This window comes from Bos grunniens, chromosome 13 (assembly GCF_055505025.1).
Source record: "Bos grunniens cultivar Pamir isolate PY7600 chromosome 13, Bosgru_T2T1.0, whole genome shotgun sequence".
Taxonomy (NCBI): Eukaryota; Metazoa; Chordata; class Mammalia; order Artiodactyla; family Bovidae; genus Bos; species Bos grunniens.
In genome coordinates this window covers 10,625,404-10,643,917 of record NC_141177.1, presented here as the reverse complement: position 1 = coordinate 10,643,917, position 18,514 = coordinate 10,625,404, and the positions used below count along the sequence as shown (strand labels likewise).

Genomic DNA, 18,514 nt, shown 5'->3' with positions numbered 1-18,514 from the left:
CCTAGATGTTTAGCTTCTTCTCAGCCCTTCTACTGTTATAAACAATGAACTAATGAATATCCTTTATGTTCATGTCTCAAGATTATCTGCAGGATTATTCCACGACGTATAACTGCTGATCACAGGTTACAGTATGTTATTTCTCACACTGAAATTAAATCTGGTGAACTCATTCTCACCATGAACCCAAAGAAGCAAGGGGTTTTGTTTAGTTGGTTGGTTTGGTTTTGGTTTCAGTTAAAAAAAAAAAATCTCTGGGGAACTGGCTGGCCGTCAGGTGGTTAGGATTCGGAGTTTTCACTACCCACGGGTGGTGGGCATGGCCAAAAAAAAAAAAGAATTCTTTGTCATACCACTGCTTCGGAAATTAAAGAGAGAGGCATGCGCCACCCCTCCCACATCAGTTTTCTTCTTTAAATATTCCCAGTCTAGCAAGATTCCGCCTGCGGCTCCGTCATCTCTCCCAGAATAGTCTCCATCTCAGGTGCCAGAGAGAGAAACTGAGGCACAGGCAGGATCCGAAGCACAAGTCCTCCCCCCAGTTTGGCTGTCCCCTTTTCCCCCTCAACATTTCCTTCCCTCTCCCGTCCCTCCGGGCCAAGTTTCAGGCTGCCAGCCCCCAACCCGGGTCCCTCGCGGCTCAGAACTGGGACTTCCACCCGCTGCCCCTCCTCGGCGCGCTCGGGGGCTGCGGAAGGGGCCGCGAAGCCTCCTGGTCCCCTCCGAGCCGCCGTAGCGCGAGCCTCGGGAGTTCGGCAGCTCCAGTCGCCAAGGCAACGGGCTCCGCTGCGCTCGGCGGGCGCCTGGCAGCCCTGGGGAGGCGCTGCGGGCCGGCGGCCCGGGCTCCGCTGGCCGGCGGGACGGCAGGTGAGCAGGGGCCGGGCGGGCAATCGCGGCCCCAACGCTCGGCTCCCGGCGTCGCTTCTTCGCAGCGGGCGAGGGGCTGGGCCGCTGGGATTTCCGGAAAGGAGACAGGGCCTGACCTTTATCCTCGGCTCCCCGCCTCCTCCATCCTTGGCGCCTGGGAGGAGCCCCTCGAGCAGTTTAATTCCGTCGAGCGCGGGCGGGGAGTCGCTTTGCGTTCATTATGTTGGAGGTAGGGATGGGGGTGGGGGCAATTGGCTTGATTCAAAAGTTTTTTTAAAGCACGTCTTATTTGGGGGTCGAGAAAGAACTCCGAACTGCCGAAAATGTGCGTCTGTAGGACTCTTTGGGGGCCAGAGAGGATTAACTTCTTTGTACATCAGTTTTCCCATCTGCAGAATGGGGACAATCATAGCACCTGTTTTAAAAGGTTATTACAAAGTAAATAATATATTTCAGATCTTTGCAGCTAAACCCTCAATCCTCGGGAGCTATTATTATTACTACTACTACTAAAGAAGGTCCATTATCGAGCATGTGTTGTGTTCCAGGGCCTGGGCTGATCGCCAGGGGTAAAAATAAGTGAATGAGACATCTTGTCCTCAGGGAACTCCACAGTGTTCAGGTATAAATAGGAGCTCATTGTGGTTCCAGCTATGATTTTTGGACATTCAGGGGACTGTGAATACACAGAGAAGGCAGTTAACCCAGATTTCCGGAGATGAGGTTGGGGAGGATGGTTAAAGAGCGATTCCAAAAGAAGATGCTTTCCGAAATGAGACGTGACAGCTACCTTGGTATTGGCCGGAAGATGAAGCTAGTGGAGTGCATAGTGTTCTGGGCAGAGAGAACAGACCAGTGCAAGGTTCTGGGGAGAAAGTGCAGGCTTTTTGGACATCTATTAGTGGTTAGAGACATTCTGGGAAGTGGAAGTGGTCTAGCTAGGTGTGTCTGAGAGAGAAGCAGCTGCCTTTCTGAAAGATATTCTTGTGTCTCCCTGTAAGTTTGGACTTTGTCGTGAGGGTTGGTGGGGAACACCAAAGGATTTAAATCAGGGCAGTGAGTATGTGTTGTGTGTGTGTGTGTGTGTGTGTGTGTGATCAGAGGTGTGGTTTCCAAAAGATCAGGGGTTTTTGTTCTCTCTTGGTCTCATCACTCCTCCAGTCTGTTTTTCACGTTGCAGCTATTCATTTACGGTGATTCAAAATAAAATGTATTTATTGAGCATCTGTTACATGCCAGGCCCTGTGTAAGGAATCAGGTTCCTACCCTCATGGCATGTATTCTAGACATGTTCAAAGGTACATTCATAGAGACAGAAGTAGTCCAGTACAGCTAGAACTGAATCAGTACCGGAAGAGACCCATCCAGAGAGTGGTTTTTGTTTTTTTTAAGGCCCACATCGTTCAGGGTCACTATCTTGTACACTCTTGGCAGAACCATTCACTTAGAACTACATCAAGAAGAAATGGCCAGAGAAGTGGGAGGAAAGCTAGGAGAGTGTAGTAAGGAAAGCCCAAGGAAGAGATCCACTTTGTTGGATGCAGTTGAGATTTCAAGTAAACTAAGTTACATGTTAAAATGTGCCTTTTGCTTAAGTAAATATAGAGGTCACCGAGAAACCCAGTTGAGCAGATTTGGTGAAATGATGGGGGCGGAATCTATAATATCGGCATCTTCCAAAGGTTCAATGTAATATGTCAGTGGAATGAGGAGCGAGTGGGATGTGAGAAAGTAACGTGTAGGCAGCTCCAAGAAGTTTGGCTGTGAAGAGAGGCGAGGAGAAGGCTGGAGAGCAGTTGGGGAATCAGGTGAAGTCTTTTTAAGCAGAAGACAGACAGGAGCAGATGTAAATGCTGATGGTAGAGCCAGTAAGGGAGGGAGAGACTGAGAAAATACAGATTTTCTCAGGGGAAAATAAATGGCACAAACAACTTGCCAAAAATGTGAGAGTGGATACGATCCACAGCACACATCCTTTACAAAGAGTCTGATGACGTGGTTTTTTTTTTTTCTTCTTCTTCTTTCTGGACATATGGTAAGCAAGGTAATTGCTGAAAAGGAATGCGCCCATGTAATGCCAGCGGAAAAATAAAGATGTAAATGTGGAAAGTTCTATATTCCTTCTCATCAAATAGGAGACATTTATTGAAGTAGCACTGTGTTAAGCCCTCTCCAGGCACTAGTCTCAGTTGAAAGCATGCTTTTTACAACAACCCTGGGAGAGAGAGCGCCTCTAGTGTAATTCCCAGCTTATGGATGAGGACATTGGGGGATAATGCTTAGCCCGGGTTACATAGGATTTGAATCCAGGCCTGAGCCCAGAGCTTTTGCTCTTAATCATTCCTTAAATGATATGATTGTCTACCTATGAGATGATGATCTGCTGGAAAAAATCCAAGAGAATTGAATTAAAAATAAGCAAGCTGTAAGAGAGACAAAAAACAATAGCTTTATACCAGCAGTAGGAGTAAGAAAATGGAATTGTAGGTGAAATGGCAGTAGCAACATGAAAAATAAATAAAGACTAAACCTTAAAATAAAGGCATCCAGGCTAGTCAGATAGGACAAGAGTTGGCTGGAGGTTGGGGAGTATAGGTCAGGAAGTGTGTTTGTAGGAAGAGGAAGTAATTTTTTCTTTGGGAAAATCAGGGTATTGATACCAGGAACAAAGCATGTAAAAAAACCAGATGTCTATTATGAGACATAATGAGAAAATATACAAAGATGTTGACTATGATGTTTTATAATATTGAAAAACTAGTAACAGACTGGCTAAATTATGATGTGGTCATGTGATGGGTGCGATCAGCCATAAAGAAGGTGGGAGCCATAGATATGAGAAGGATGTTTTAGTGTAAAAACAGATTTTACTTGGTTTCTGGTGTTTTCTAAGTGTGTGTGTGTGTGTATATATATATGTATATAGGTAGGAAAGACGTCTAGAAAGATGAGTTCTTTATTTTATTTTTAAAAGATATTTATTTTTTATTTAGCTGTGCTGGTCTTAGCTGTGGTCCACGGGTTCTTCGATCTTCACTGTGGCAGGAATGATCTTTTTAGCTGTGGCACATGGAATCTACTTCCCTGACCAGGGATTGAACCCACCCTCCGTGCGTTGGCAGCATGGTGTCGTACCATTGCATAGTGTCACTCCCACAGCGTAGCGACTTACCACCAGGGAAGTCCCAAGATGAGTTCTTTAAGAGTTTTTTATTTTTTATTTTGGTAAGCAATCCATAAATTTATCATAACCATATTTAAGTGTACAGTTTAATAGTGTTAAGGATAGTTACATCCTTGTGCAATCAACCTCTAGAATTTTTTCATTTTGCAAATCTGAAACTTTACGCCCATTAAAACAACTCCATGTTTCTCCCTCTCCCTAGTCTCTGGCAACCACCATCCTACTTTCTGTTTCTATGAATTTGGTTACTCTGGATACTTCATATAAGTGAAATCATTCAATTTTTATCTTTTTGTGATTTTTTTTTTCCCATTGAGCGTAATATCTAAGGGTTTCCCTGGTGGCTCAGTGGTAAAGAATCCGCCTGCCAATATAGGAGACATGAGTTCGATCCCTGGGTCAGGAAGATCCCCTGGAGAAGGAAATGGCAACCCACTCCAGTATTCTTGCCTGGCAAATCCCATGGACAGAGAAGCCCGACGGACTATAGTCCATGGAGTCACATAAGACTCAGACACTACTTAGCTACTAAACGACAACAACAGCATAATGTCCTAAAGGTGCATCAGTGTTAGCATGTCGGCATTTCCTGCCTTTTTAAGGCTGAATGATATTCCACTGTATGGATATACACATTTTGTATATACATTGTATGTATGAACACATTTTGTTTATTCATTCCATAGATGGACATTTGCATTGCTTTCCCCTTCTGGCTATTTTGAGTAATGCTGCTACAGACAATGAATGTGCCAGAAAGATAAGTTATTTGTGTCCTGAGATCCATGGGGACCTTTTTATTCCTTTCCTTATTGCCTTAGTTTTCTTTTTTATGAGCATGAATGGCTTTCATAATCAGAAAAAAAAAAACCAATAAGGATATATCCTATTTGGGGAGATGGGGGAATAAAGGTTGAAAAAAAAAAGGTCAGACCTGGGGCAGTGGCTGCAGGAATGGAATGGAGTGGGCTGATTTGAGAGACCGTTCGGGAGAATCAACAGGACTTGACAACCAAGAGGTAAGGGAGAAAGGCGTGAAGGACAAAGCCTTGGGGGCCTGTGGGGAGAAAGGGCTTCGACTTGGGGACGTGAAGTAAGGTGAAAGTCACTCGGACGTGTCAGACTCTTCCGACCCCATGGACTGTAGCCTGCCAGGCTCCTCTGTCCATGGGATTTAGACTTGGGGAGGAGGGAGGAAATAAGGTTAGAGAGCCACCTGAGCCTTTTTGTTCAGCGGTTTAGACTCTTTCCTGATAGTAGAAGGAAACCATTGAAAAGAAGGGAAATGACTTAATCACATTCGAGTTATAGAAAGATCACCGTGGCCAATCCATTCTGCGAGCTGAAGCCAGAGTGCAAAATTTCCCTTTGTGTTACTTAGACTTGAACCTTTGTTAATTTCCTCTTATTTGAGACAAAGCATTGGTGCTAAAAGATGCATATCTACTCTTCTAAAAGCACCTGAAATATTTTAAAGTCCTGTTTAGATTACGTTGATTCCTAATTGCATTCAGTTTTATCTTAACGACACAGTCTCCTGTTACTTGACTTTCTACCTTTAGCAGGGGAAATATAATTGGAAAAGCAAACAAGAAATATAAACAACTCAAGTTACAGACCTTCAGTTAATTGCAAATATCTTTGTCCTTTGGGGAAAAGGGGGCCAATGAGGTAAACAGTGTCTTACCAAATGCTTACTACAAAGCAAAAATTGTTAAGAGTCCAGATGGATTCAGCTAATTACCTACTTCTCCTCCCACAAACCTGTAATATCTCTGCTTCCAGAGCCTCCCAGAGAGGGAACTAACTGTTGTGCTGACATCTCATAAGCATTTTGCAGTTTTTAAGAGCTGCATGTCCACAAGATGTGAACCCACGATCTCATTTCATTCCTTCCAATAATTCTTAGATAGGGATTATCATTCCTATTTTCAGATGAGGAAATTGAATTTCAGAGGCTTTAAGAAACCTCCTAGCTCCTACATTTAATAAATTCTGGATTTTGAATCTAGGTTTTCTTATTTTCTTTTTATATTATAGCCGCCTCTTATGTACAGTTTTAAACATATACAAAAGTAAAAAAGATAATATAATACATACCTTATACTCATACCCCAGCTTCAACAGATACCAACAAATGGTCAGTTTTATTCCATCTATACCCTCCACTCCCTCCCCACCATAGATTATATTAAAGCAAATCCTAAGACATCATATCATTTCATCTATAAATACTTTAATATGCATATGAGAGAGAAGGATTTTTTTCTTTCCCCTTTCACCCCTATGATCACACCTAAGAAAATGAACAGGAATGACTCCTCAACATTACCTTGTATCCATTTGGTTCTCAGTTTTCTGGTTATCTCATAGACGTCTTTCACACTTGGTTTGTTGGAATTGGGATCTAAACAAGGATCACATCTGGGTGATAGTCGCTTAAGTCTTAGAATCTGTAGCAATTTTGCCTGTTCTTTTTTCCCCTTACCTTTCATTTGTTGAAAACTCAGGTCATTTGTCCCATCCAGCTACTCTGGATTTGCCTGGTTATATCCCTCTAATGTCCTCCTCCATTCCCTTTATTTTTTTTGGCCGTTGCTCTTTATGAGTGGTGTTGTGTATCATATCAGCAGGCAGTAAAGGCTGATTCTCACCTGGCAAGATTGATCATGGGTTCAGGGGTTTGTTAGCATCATCCCTTCATTATAAGTTTCTCATCAGCCTTTCACAAAATGGTTTTAGCAGCTGTTAATGATCGTTGCCTCGATCTACTTACTATTTCATGACGTGTGCGTACTCAGTAATAAAGTCATGTTTGACTCTTTGTGATCCCATGGACTGTAGCCCACGAGGCTCCTCTGTCCATGGGATTCTCCAGGCAAGAATACTGGAGTGGGTTGCCATGCCCTCCTCCAGGGGATCTTCCTGACCCAGGAATCGAACCCACATCTCCCGCATTGGCAGGCGGATTCTTTACCATTGTGCCACCTGGGAAGCCCCAATCCTGAGTCATGTTCTCAGTATGTGCTCAGAGAATAGAGCCTATATATTCAGTTCAGTACTGGTTGCTCACAGCATTGCTCTCCTGGGTTGGTCTTATGTGTTGGCAAAATCACACTGTATCAGTGCTTTTCAAACTGTACCTGCAGTTGGTTGGGGATTAGCAGGTAGAGGAACTGTTTGGGAGAGGAGTTCCAGCATTACGGGAGTTAATCTGCTTTTCTCCCATGCCCAGTTCCATAAGCCTGCCTGCTGTGTACCTCTACCTGCCACCAAAAGGAAGCTTGGAAAAGAAGTGCTGGTGATCTGATTTGCAACATAGATTAGTCGCTCAGTCGTGTCTAACTCTTTGGGACCCCATGGACTGTAGCCCTCCAGGCTCCTCTGGCCAATGGTGTTTTTCAGGCAAGAGTACTGGAGTGGGTTGCCATTTCCTTCTCCAGGGGATCTTCCCGACCCAGGGATTGAACCTGGGTCTCCCGAATTGCAGGCAGACGCTTTACCACCTGAGCCACCATGGAAGCCCCGTGTAATTGTATTGTCTTGTGTGCATAGGGTTTAACATTCAGTGTTTCTTGATGAGCTCTGCTTGTTGTATGTGGTGCATATGGCCATCTTTTCCAAACCAAACCATTGTGGTCTGAGTATAGTGTACTTAGAGGGTCAAGAGAACAGATTATTTTAAAACAGCGTGGTCTCAGGAGAATCATAGATGTGTTTTTATGTATCCAGAGGAAGCAGTACGAAGGCTTGATTAGGAAGCATTGGAGTCCTTTGGACATGGGTTCGAGTCTTGGCCCTTTCTACTTTCTTCTACAAGTTACTTAGTCTTTCTTTCCTTTTTTTTTTTTAATGTTTTAATTTCCTTGGTAACTCATAGAAAAGCCCTTATTGTGATTAGCATTTGAATAGGAGGATCATCTTTTTTTTTATTTTTAATTTTTTTATTGAGTGAAAATTTCTTTAAATTCTGTCACAAATATGATTTCATATAATCCCGCAATAACCCTTTTTCTCCCACCCCTGTAGTGCCCCTCCCACTTCCCTTGTCCCACTAGTAACCACTAGTTTGTTCTGAGTCTGCTTCTTTTTAAAAAAAAAAAAAATTAAATTTTCTTTCTAAGCTTCAGCATTTCCTCATTGTAAAATGGATATAATGAAAGTTTCTCGTCTCTTGTGAGGATTGCATGAAAGTAAAGGGCTCAGCACAAGGTCTGGCAGGTAGTTAGTAAGCACTTGACATTATCTGCTAACTGTTAGGGTTATTGTAATGCCTTTGAAACATGTCCACTTATTCAGTGACCTTTTTTTATACAAGTGTATTTATTATTTTTGGCTGTGCTGGGTCTTCTTGCTTCGTGTTCTTTCTCTAGTTGCTGCAAGCAAGGGCTACTGTCTAGATGTGGCGCACAGGCGTCTCGTTGCAGTGGCTTCTCTTGTTCTGGAGCAGAGGTTCAAGGATTCGTAGGCTTCAGGAGTTGCAGCTGATGGGGCTTAGCTGCTCCGAGGCATGTGGAGTCTTCCTGGACCAGGAATCGAACCCATGTCCCCTGCATTGGCAGGGGAATTCTTAACCACCGGACCACCAGGCAAGTCCTTTCTTGGCAGAAGCCTGTAGAAGACCAGAAGAACAAAAAGTTCTTCTAAATAACTCACTATTTGGTACCTTACTGTGTGTGTAGTAACTTCTTTATCAGACCTGGTATGGAAAAGGCATGTGCTTCCCTGGTGGCTCAGATGGTCAAGTATGTGCTTGCAATGCAGGAGGCCTGGGTTTGATCCCTGGGTCAGGAAGATCCCCTGGAGAAGGAAATAGCTACCCACTCCAGTGGGCTCCGCAGGTGGCCAGCGCAGGAACCTACCTGACAGTGCAGGAGGCATAAGAGATATAGGTTCAATCCCTGGGTTGGGAAGATCCCCTGGAGGAGGGCACGGCAACCCACTCCAGTATTCTTGCCTGAAGAATCCCATGGACAGAGGAGTCTGGTGGTCTACAGTCCCTGGGGTCATAAAGAGTTGGACACAGCTGAGTGACTAACACTTTCACTTTTCATGGAAAAGTCACAGAACTGTTAAAGACCCAGTGCCTGACTTTGCATGCCCCTTGGGAAGACCTCCCTTATTTGCCTTTCTCACAATATTTGAATAGCACTCAGCACCTAGTCCCTTGCCTCTAAGATGATCTCTCTGTACTGTGGATATTTTTTGGCACTTATAAAGATCCCAGAGGCAGCACAGACTTTATCATTAACATAATCCGCTGTCTCAGGCTGCTCTGCCCTCCCTGGGGTGTTGGCTTCATCCTCGGGCCAGCAGCAAAATATGGGCAGCAATTCTGGGCCCCAGATCCATGTACAGCACCTACCAAAGGAATAGAAAGATTCTTACTTCCTCTGTTCTTCCATCCCCCGCCCCCAGTACTGATCCTGCAATGTCATTGGCCTGAATCGAGTCATGTGCCCACTTCTCGAGCCACTTCCTGTCACCAGGGCAACGCCATGCCTTGTTGACTTCAGCCTGGTTTTTAAAGAAGTTATTTACAACTGGGATGAAATTATCTTTAGGCCAATCCAGAACAGAATTGCATGTCTGTTAGGCAGTTTTTCTGTGAATAGGAGGAATGGATACCAAGTAGTTTGGTCAGCTAGGATTTGGGTTGGCTTTAAGACAAATTATTTTTCTTTCAAAAGACATCAAGTCCAAAATAGGCAATCTTGCTGGCATGGGACTGCCACAGTCCAGATCTTTCTCTGTTTCTGCTTCACTGTCCTTATAACATGGCTGGCACGCTCATGGTCACCTTGAGGTCACAACTGGGCTTCTGGCTCTCCAACCAAACAGTCCTTCCTTGAAGCAGGAAGAAGTAGAAGGGAGGGCCAAGGACACCCTTTCTAATACCAGAAGCCTCGGCCAGCACGTACAGCTTACACCTCATTAACCGTTTATGTCTGTGAGGAGGCTGCTGAATGTCCTTTCTTAGCTGGACACACCACTGTTACCAACAATAGAGGGATACCTTGCTGCGAAACAGAGGGAAAATGCAGATCTGGTGATGTGCAGTGCCCACCTCTGAAGGCAGCCAGCCATAACCTCCATACTTTCCATTTGGAAGAAGCCAGTCTTGAATGAGTGTACTGTCTTTTTATTTATGTTTTTTTAATCCAGTAACGAGACATACTTGATACAATGTCTTATAATTTCATATTTTCCATTTAACAACATCACAAGTGTTTCTTCATTTGGTTAACATTACAATCTGTCTGTGTTAGTTGCTCAGACTCTTTGTGAACCCATGGACTGTAGTCCACCAGGCTCCTCTGTCCATGGGATTCTCCAGGCAAGAATTCTGGAGTGGATTGCCATTCCCTCCACCCAGGGATTGAACCCAGGTCTCAAGCATTGCAAGCAGATTCTTTAGCCATCTGAGCCATCAGGGAAGCCCTAATATTAACTGCTGCTGCTGCTGCTAAGTCGCTTCAGTTGTGTCCGACTAGGAGCTTCTAGTCCAATCTCCACTTAATGAAAGCCTCTCCATTGTCGCTGTAAAACTTAGTGTTTAATTTCCACAGCCTTCAGAATGTTCCTGGCTAGTAAATAGCTCTGCTTTGCTGTCTGATACAATAGCCACTGGCCATATGTGACTGTTTTTTTTTTTTTTTTTTAAGATTTGTTCATTTTTTAATTTATTTTTGGTTCTGCTGGGTCTTCGTTGCTGCATGCAGGTTTTCTATAGTTGTTTCTAGCTGGGGCTACTCTTCATTGCTGTGCGCAGGCTTCTTATTGCAGTGGCTTCTCTTGTTGCAGAACACAGGCTGTAGATGCATGGGCTTCATTCCAGAGCACAGGGGCTCAGTAATTGTGGCTCACGGTCTAGAGCGCTGGCTCAGTAGTTGTGGCACACGGGGCTTAGTTGCTCCGCAGCACACGGAAACTTCCCAGACCAGGAATCGAACCTGTGACCCCTGCATTGGCAGGCAGATTCTCAACTACTCGACCAGCAATGAAGCTCCCTGACTGTTTAAATTTTAGTTAATTAAAGTTGAATTAAAAATCCAGTCTCTCAGTCTCAATAGCCACATGCGACTGGTGATCACTGAATTCAACAGCCCAGATATAAAACGTTTCCATCATTGCAGAAACTTCTATTGGCTAGTACTGCTCTCGAGCACCAGTACACAGCTGTGCTCACCATTTGGTTTTAGGGAGTTTTAATGGTTCAAGTCACTAAGCTGGGACCAGATGGCCTGGGTTTGAATTCTCAATCTGCTGTTTACTAGTTGTATTATCTCAAGCAAATTACTTAACTTCCCTGTGCCTCAGTTTCTTTATTTGTAAAAGACTGTTATTATGTATTAAAGAGCTTCTTTAATGAGCTTCTTAGTGAGCTTCTTAGAACAGTGGGCTTCCCTGGTGGCTGAGTGGTAAAGAATCCGGTTGCCAATACAGGAGACTGTATTCAATCCCTGGGTCAGGAAGATCCCCTGGAGAAGGAAATGGCAACCCACTAGTCTTCTTTGCTTGGGAAATCCATGAACAGCGGAGCCTGGTGGGCTTCAGTCCATAGGTCACAGAGTCAGACATGACTGAGCCCATGCACCCCCATCCAAAAGGTGAATGAGTATTTAAAAAGTTCTTGTCAGTTTTAGAGGTGAAAGAGACCTCTGAAAAGATTGAGAGAAAAAAATTAATCAAAATGTAGAATTTTTGCCATGTCCAGCTCTTTTCGACTCCATGGATTCGACCCTGCCAGGCTCCTCTGTCCATGGAATTCTCTGGCAAGAATACTGGAGTGGGTTGCCATGCCCTTCTCCAGGGGACCTTCCCCACCCAGGGATCGAACCTGTGTCTCCTGCATTGCAGGCAGATTCTTTACTGTTTGAGCCACCAGGAAAGCCCTCTTGCCTTTGTACAACTTCACAAGTGGCTTTTCAGTGAAAACTGGAAATCATTTCCTGGGTGTGGTCATGCAGAAACTTTAATTGCTAGAACTTATTCTCAAAGAAACCGCCTTGGTCCCTTATCAAATATTTGGCAAGTAACGTACATTTTCAATGAGTCCTCTCCTTTACCTGGCTGTTTTTGTTTTTAATGGATTCTACTGTTATTAGTCCTGATCCCATCAAGGAGAGAGCTTCTACTTTATTTCATTTTAAATTGTTATGTAGAGATTACTGTGCATCAGTTGACAGGAATGATTATCACCAAACCCTACTGTTGGACATTTATTTCTCCATTTTTTGTATTTTGGGTGTTGTGCTGTTGATCTTTACAGAAAGACCTTCTCCAATCAGTATATTTTAATCCAAGGACTTGGGAGGAATGTCAACCCCTTTTTACTGAGAGGCCTGAATTTCAGTCTGGAAATCATCTTAATACCATAGAAGAGGGCATGTGGGCCTGCCAGCGCCAATTGTGCTTTTGGATTTAGCCCATTTCTCCTTGTGGCCACTCTCGGATTCTAGATGATATTTACTGTTTGGTACACAAAAATTTCGTACTGTCCTAGAAAAATCCGTAATGCACGTTGTTCTGATGTCACTTCTTTTTCCAATTCACATAGCACTTTATTTGAACCTTTTTAAAAATAGCATTTATCACAAATAGCACTCCTCTATACTTACTTTTGCATTTGTTTTGTATCTACTCCTAAACTCTTAGCCTGTTGAGGACAGCAGTCTTTCATTGGACCTTTACAGATCCTAACCTACAGGCCCTCAATTTATGTTCATGGAATGAATGAACGAATTTGTCATTTTCTGTTATTACATAGCCATCTTTCAGAACATTTCCTTTGAATTCATTGTTAGTGGATAGTCTTCTAGTTAAGTCAGATTCCACAGGAAAGCAAAAAAAAATGTTTATAAGGTGATGTTCAAACGTAAACATTCATAGAGGGACTTCCCTGGTGGTCCAGTGGCTAAGACTCCACACTCCAGTGCAGAGGGGGGCCTAGGTTTGATCCCTGGTCGGGAAACTAGATCTCACATGCTGCGACTAAGACCTGGGGCAGCCAAATAAATAAACATTAAAAAAAAAAAAAAAAACCTAGAGGAGTGTAAAGAAACCCCCAGTGCACATCATCTAAACTTCAACAATCAACATTTTAGAACCAGTTTTTGATTTGGGTAGAGAGAACGTGAAGGCTTTGGGGTGCCCATTTTGATTTTGGGGAGAAGGCAGCAGGGCATATATGATGGGCAGTGTAGAGAAAGAGGAGGCTGGTGGTCCACAGACAAACCTGCCTGCCTCCCTCGCAGGGCTGTGGTAAGGGTTTCATGAGTGGACACACACAGCGCCGAGAACAAAGCCCAGCCATGCGGTGGGTGCAACTGAGGGGCTGCCCCTGCCACCGCCATTCCTGCTCTTGCCACTGCTGTCACTACTGCGCGGGTTCAGGGGGCTGAGTTTGGCGGCTGTGGCACTTAACTTACTTGGGAGCTTGGCCATCAGACTTTCTGAGCTGCAGTTTTTTGCATCTGAAAAGTAAAAATGATAATAGCATCTGATCTGTTACAAGGCAGTGCAGTCGTGCCTGTAAATGTGTTCTGGGCTAATTAACATTAACCCCGGTTTTCTGGGGGTTGTGTTCCCATCTGGCGGGACCCCTTGGAGCTCTTGGGAGCTTTTTGTAAGTCAAGCTTGTCTCTCATATGGACTCTTGTTCTGAGATTTCCTGAGCCCCAGAGTCATTTGTCAGTCTAACAAATACTATAGCACAGTAAGCTTCATTTTTATTTGCAAAATGTTTGTTCCTGAAGCATGACAACAATTTCATTTTATATAGCGTGTCCATACTTGCACGGGAAATGAAATACTTATCAACCAAGTTGATAAAGGGATAAAAATAGTTTTCCTAAGAAATGGTTTACAGGGGATTAATGTTGGAAAAAACTTCATAGCAGAATCTGTTTTACCATCTTTGAAATATAAACAGTATCTTCATTTGTCTATATTTTTCTTATAACACTTTGCTCAACTCCTAATTAAAAATAGCTTTCCCAAAGCCAGAATCCCTCTAAAAAAATCCATTTTCTTTTAAATGAAGGCTAAGTTTTAAACACTCTGCTTTCTCCTTAGCACTGCAAAGAATTCTAATTATGCAGAACATCCATCCAAACCACACACACACATATCTGTCTGAGATAAGAGTTCGTAGATACTGTGGGAAGAGAAATGGAATATCCCTGATGGTTATAATAAATTTCTGCAGTGTTTGTTTGGACAGACAATCAACTGTTAGGTCTCCTGGGTATGAGAGTTAAATAAATCCAGGTCAGAAAGTCAGTGCCCCAAACTTAATTTCTCAGGAAGATAGTCCCTTCTCAAACCATTACTTGCCATTAGGTTTAGCTTTTTTAAAAAGTTTGCTTTTTGTTCTTTCAGTTAGTAAAAAATGTTGTCTTTTTACCATTTGTAATTTATAGCATCTTAAACTTTTTATAAACGTCTTCATTCAAAGAAACTAAACCCTTGTTCCGTATCTCCGAATAACAAAAACAAATATAAATAAAAATGCAGTTTTATGTCAAAAAAGAGCAAGCTCTTAATTCCACTATCTGGCCCCAATGACATATGATCTCTTAGCTTTATTTCCCATAGACTGTTCTATTTAAATGCTTTATTACACAGGCTCTTGACTCTTTTTTCCCCTGGAATCCAAGTATATTTTGGTGATGCTTCTTTTCAAAAGATCCAGCACAAATCATCTTACAGATGTTACCTAGCCAGTGTTGTGTTAGAAGATATGCCACTTCTCATATAAATTTAAATCTTACTGAAACTTCTAGATTGAAAGGATTGGCCAAAAGAACTTTGGATTTTTATAGCCGCAGGGCTCCTTTACTTTACTGGGATACTTGTTTATGTCTTTTTGATTGAAGTGGATGTTGGAAAGGGGTCTAAATATACTGCTTGATCCTCCTTGTTAATTGTTGAAAAATGAAGTTGGAAACTAGTTTTCAATTCTAGAGGAACTGGGAGATTTTATCCAGTGTCTGAGATTCACTTTAGTTTTTTATATGTTGGAACTTTAGGCTCGAATTTTTCTTTGATTTTTCGCATATATTGAGCATTTTCTGTGTGCCTAGCTGTGTGTAGGGTGTCTTACACATTCTAGCTCCTTTAATCTTACAGCAGCACTGGGAGTTAGATAGGACTCAAATACCCGGTTGCTTAGGCTGCGCACCTTCTTCCTTGATCCCTTTCATTGTTCTGTCCTCACCCAGTCCATTTGGTTGTGTTGCTATAGAAACAAATCACACCCTGCCCCAGCTGCCAACTGTGAGCTGCCAGACAGCAGCTGTGGCCTGCTCGCTGGTCTCCCTGGTTCCCTTCCTGTCCTGCTATAAGAGTTATGGTGGGACACCTGAAACTAACACAGTGTTGTCTGTCAATTATAGCTCTATAAAACTGGGGGAGGGGAGGAGGAAGGTATGTGCGGACAGAAATGAGGGTGGAAGTTCCACATTCATGATCAAAGGCCTTGCAGGGAGCTCTGAAGTGGCGCTGTCCAGTATGGTGGCTGTTAGCCGCACATGTTTACTGAGCGCCTGACGTGGCTGGTCCAACCCGAGATGTGTTGTGCACAGTGGATTTCAAAGCCTTAGTACAAAGATCAGGGATATGTCATTAATGGTTTTTATGTTGATTACATGCTGAGATGATGTTTTGGAAATACTGGGTTACATAGAACAGATTTTTAAGGTTAAAAAAGGTGTGTGCATGTATACATATCATGTAGGTTTGTACACAGTAGCCTCGTAGTGGTAGCCATGGTGTGTGTGTGTGTTTTTTTTTTTTAACTTTTTGAGATTGTTGTAGACTCATATGCTGTTGTAAGAAATAATACAGAGAGATCCCATTTACCCTTTCCCCAATTTACCTTAGTAATAGAGCTCAGCTCAAATGTCACCTCCTCCAGGGAGCCTTCCCTGACCACTCTAATGTAGCCTACTTTCCCCACTTTTGTTCACCTGGCCTATTACTCTGTTTAATTTTATTCATAGAATTTGCTTATGTTTGAAACTATCTTTTTTTTTTATTATTACTGTTTAATTGCCTTTTGCTCAGTAGAAGGTGAACTAAATAGTGGGAACCTTGCCTATTCTATTCATTGCTCTATCTCCTGTGGGAGAAGAAAAACTCTAGAGTCTGTGCTCGTTGCCTTTTAGGACCTCTCATTTAATGGGGGCTGGATTGATTCCCCCCGACCCGGATTTTTATTATGAAAAACTTCAAACATACAGAAAAAAAACTTAAAGAGTTCAGTGAGCATCTGTATCAAATCCTACATCAAACAACATTAACATTTTGCTACATATGCTTTATCAACATATGTGTCTGTTTTTCAATTTTTGCTGAACTGTTTGAAAATATGGTACTGACATAATTCACCTATGAATACAAAGCAGATCATCATCTTCCTTGATATTTACATCCACAGTATTTACCTTCTTCCTCCCCCATGCATTCTTGGAAAATACATTGTCTCCATGTAAAAGTATTTTGTTCTATGTGAAAAGAAGTTCTAGGCTCAGATAATTTTAAACTGTCTTTCCACTTACATTAATATCTTGGTATTTGAAAGATAGGCAGGGTAAGGGCAATGTTCCTATAAGACTACCTGACAATTTGCTGGACTTGTAACATCTTGTGTGTGTTAAACACTTAGTCATATCCAACTCTTTGTGACCCCATGGACTGTAGCCCACCAGATTGCTCTGTCCATGGGATTTTCCAGGGAAGAATACTGGAGTGTGTAGCCATTTCCTTCTCCAAGGGATCTTCCCAACCCAGGTCTCCTGCATTGCAGGCAGATTCTTTACTGTCTGAGCCATCGGAGGAAGCCATCAGGAAAACTTGTAACATCTTGGTCCTCACCTATTAAATACCCATTTGAATGAGGAAGCCGTCAAATATTGTGACAACCCAATATGCCCTCCCCTTCTTCCCCATTTCCAAAAGGCCCTGCAGTGTCTGTGTAGTGAGTCATTGACCTAACTAGTCCCCTCAGGAAAGAGCTGTAGGTTAAAGGAGAAGAAAACTTGGATTCACAGAATAACTGCACTCACTGTAACAATTCAGTATTGAGGGAATGGAGGTGGTAGAACATATCTGCAGCGCTCCTTTTGTAATAGAAGCATGTATGTTCTAGATTTGTATACATATTTATTCAGTTTACTTAATTGAATAAATGTATCCATTTCTTCGATTCTACCCCTATACCACCACCACTGCTTTACTCCAGAAAGACTATATGATAATTCTTGATTTATTTAACCACTAAGTATGTCTTCTATACCGGTCTGAATCAACTAGGGAGTGTTTGTAATTTTTGTGCTTTTCCATACAAAGGGACTTGAAGCAGACCCAGGGCCCCCTCAATTGCTTTATTTCTCCCTGTTTAGCTGGAGGTGCTGAAGGGTATATCTCAGTGCTGCTGCCTGTTCTGCACTGATCTCTACTTTTCACTGTCACCTGTCAAAGTCCATTTGTCAAGCTTATCTCAAACGCCGTGTTGGCTGTGGGTCTTCCTCGGAGCCCTGCATCAAGATGTAGTCTAAACCCCCCTAACACATTCTTTCTCTTGCCACTGGCCACAGACTGCCTCGTGTTGCATTTGAGTGTATGTTTCCCTTATCTCCTACATATGTTTTCGGTCACCATTCCCTGGGCAACTCCTATGTGATAGGCCTTGTTCAGGATTCTGGAAATGGCGATGACTGTTCCTAGAGAGTCCCATTTTCTTCTTACTTTTCTCTCCTGATAATAGGGTATCCTCTTGTTCCTTTGGATCCCAGGTGGTGCCTGGTAAAATGCCTTTGCAGCGATTTATGTATATTTCTGAACTGGGGCCTGGGACCCAGGGAAACAAGCACTTCCAGATGAGATCTGAGTTTAGTCATAGCACTGCCACTGTGCGACCCTGGGTAAATCACTTACCTTCTGTAAGCTCCAGGTTCCTTATCTAGAAAACACTGAAAATAATATCTATCCTACGGGATTGTTGTAAATTTAAAGATGAATTATATGAAGTGCCAGGACCGTTTTCAGCACATAGTAGGTGCTCATTCAGTGGTAGTGATTATAAGGGAAGCTCAGTGCTTCCTTTAGGTCACTTGAATGAACAGTACGATTATTTAGGATCTTAATTGTCTTAAAGGAAGCACTGACTTTGTCTTGGGAGCTTCTCCCAGAAGAAATAAGCCGTGGGGATGGTCTGGCCCATCACTGATTAACTGTTCCCTTTTTAGAGTCAGTGATCTGAGTCTCTGTTTTTGAACTACTTATATAATATATACCACCTGTTATTTGTGTATTTTTAGCAGTGGGAGCCGAGTAATCCCAATCCTGTCTGTAAAAGAGCAAACTGTTTACCAGAAACAGAGGGCTTTTTTTTTTTCTTAACACTGACTCACACTGACTCATCCATCTCATTTTCCTTCCCTCCTCTCATAACAACCT

The 18,514-nt window shown here is 42.8% G+C and overlaps 1 protein-coding gene across 3 annotated transcripts in view; it reads left to right on the top strand.

Moving 5' to 3' along the window:
- The first annotated feature begins 770 nt into the window (after nt 1-770).
- PKIG (cAMP-dependent protein kinase inhibitor gamma) overlaps nt 771-18,514 on the top strand; it is an 80,075-nt gene continuing 62,331 nt past the window's right edge. Inside the window, exon 1 of one of the 3 annotated variants that reach the window (XM_086331675.1) lies at nt 771-867. The gene's annotated coding sequence lies outside the window, so the exon portion shown is untranslated. Of the gene's footprint in view, nt 1,097-4,992; nt 5,071-18,514 lie in introns of those variants that run through there. The other 2 variants (XM_086331676.1, XM_086331681.1) reach the window with 2 other exon arrangements.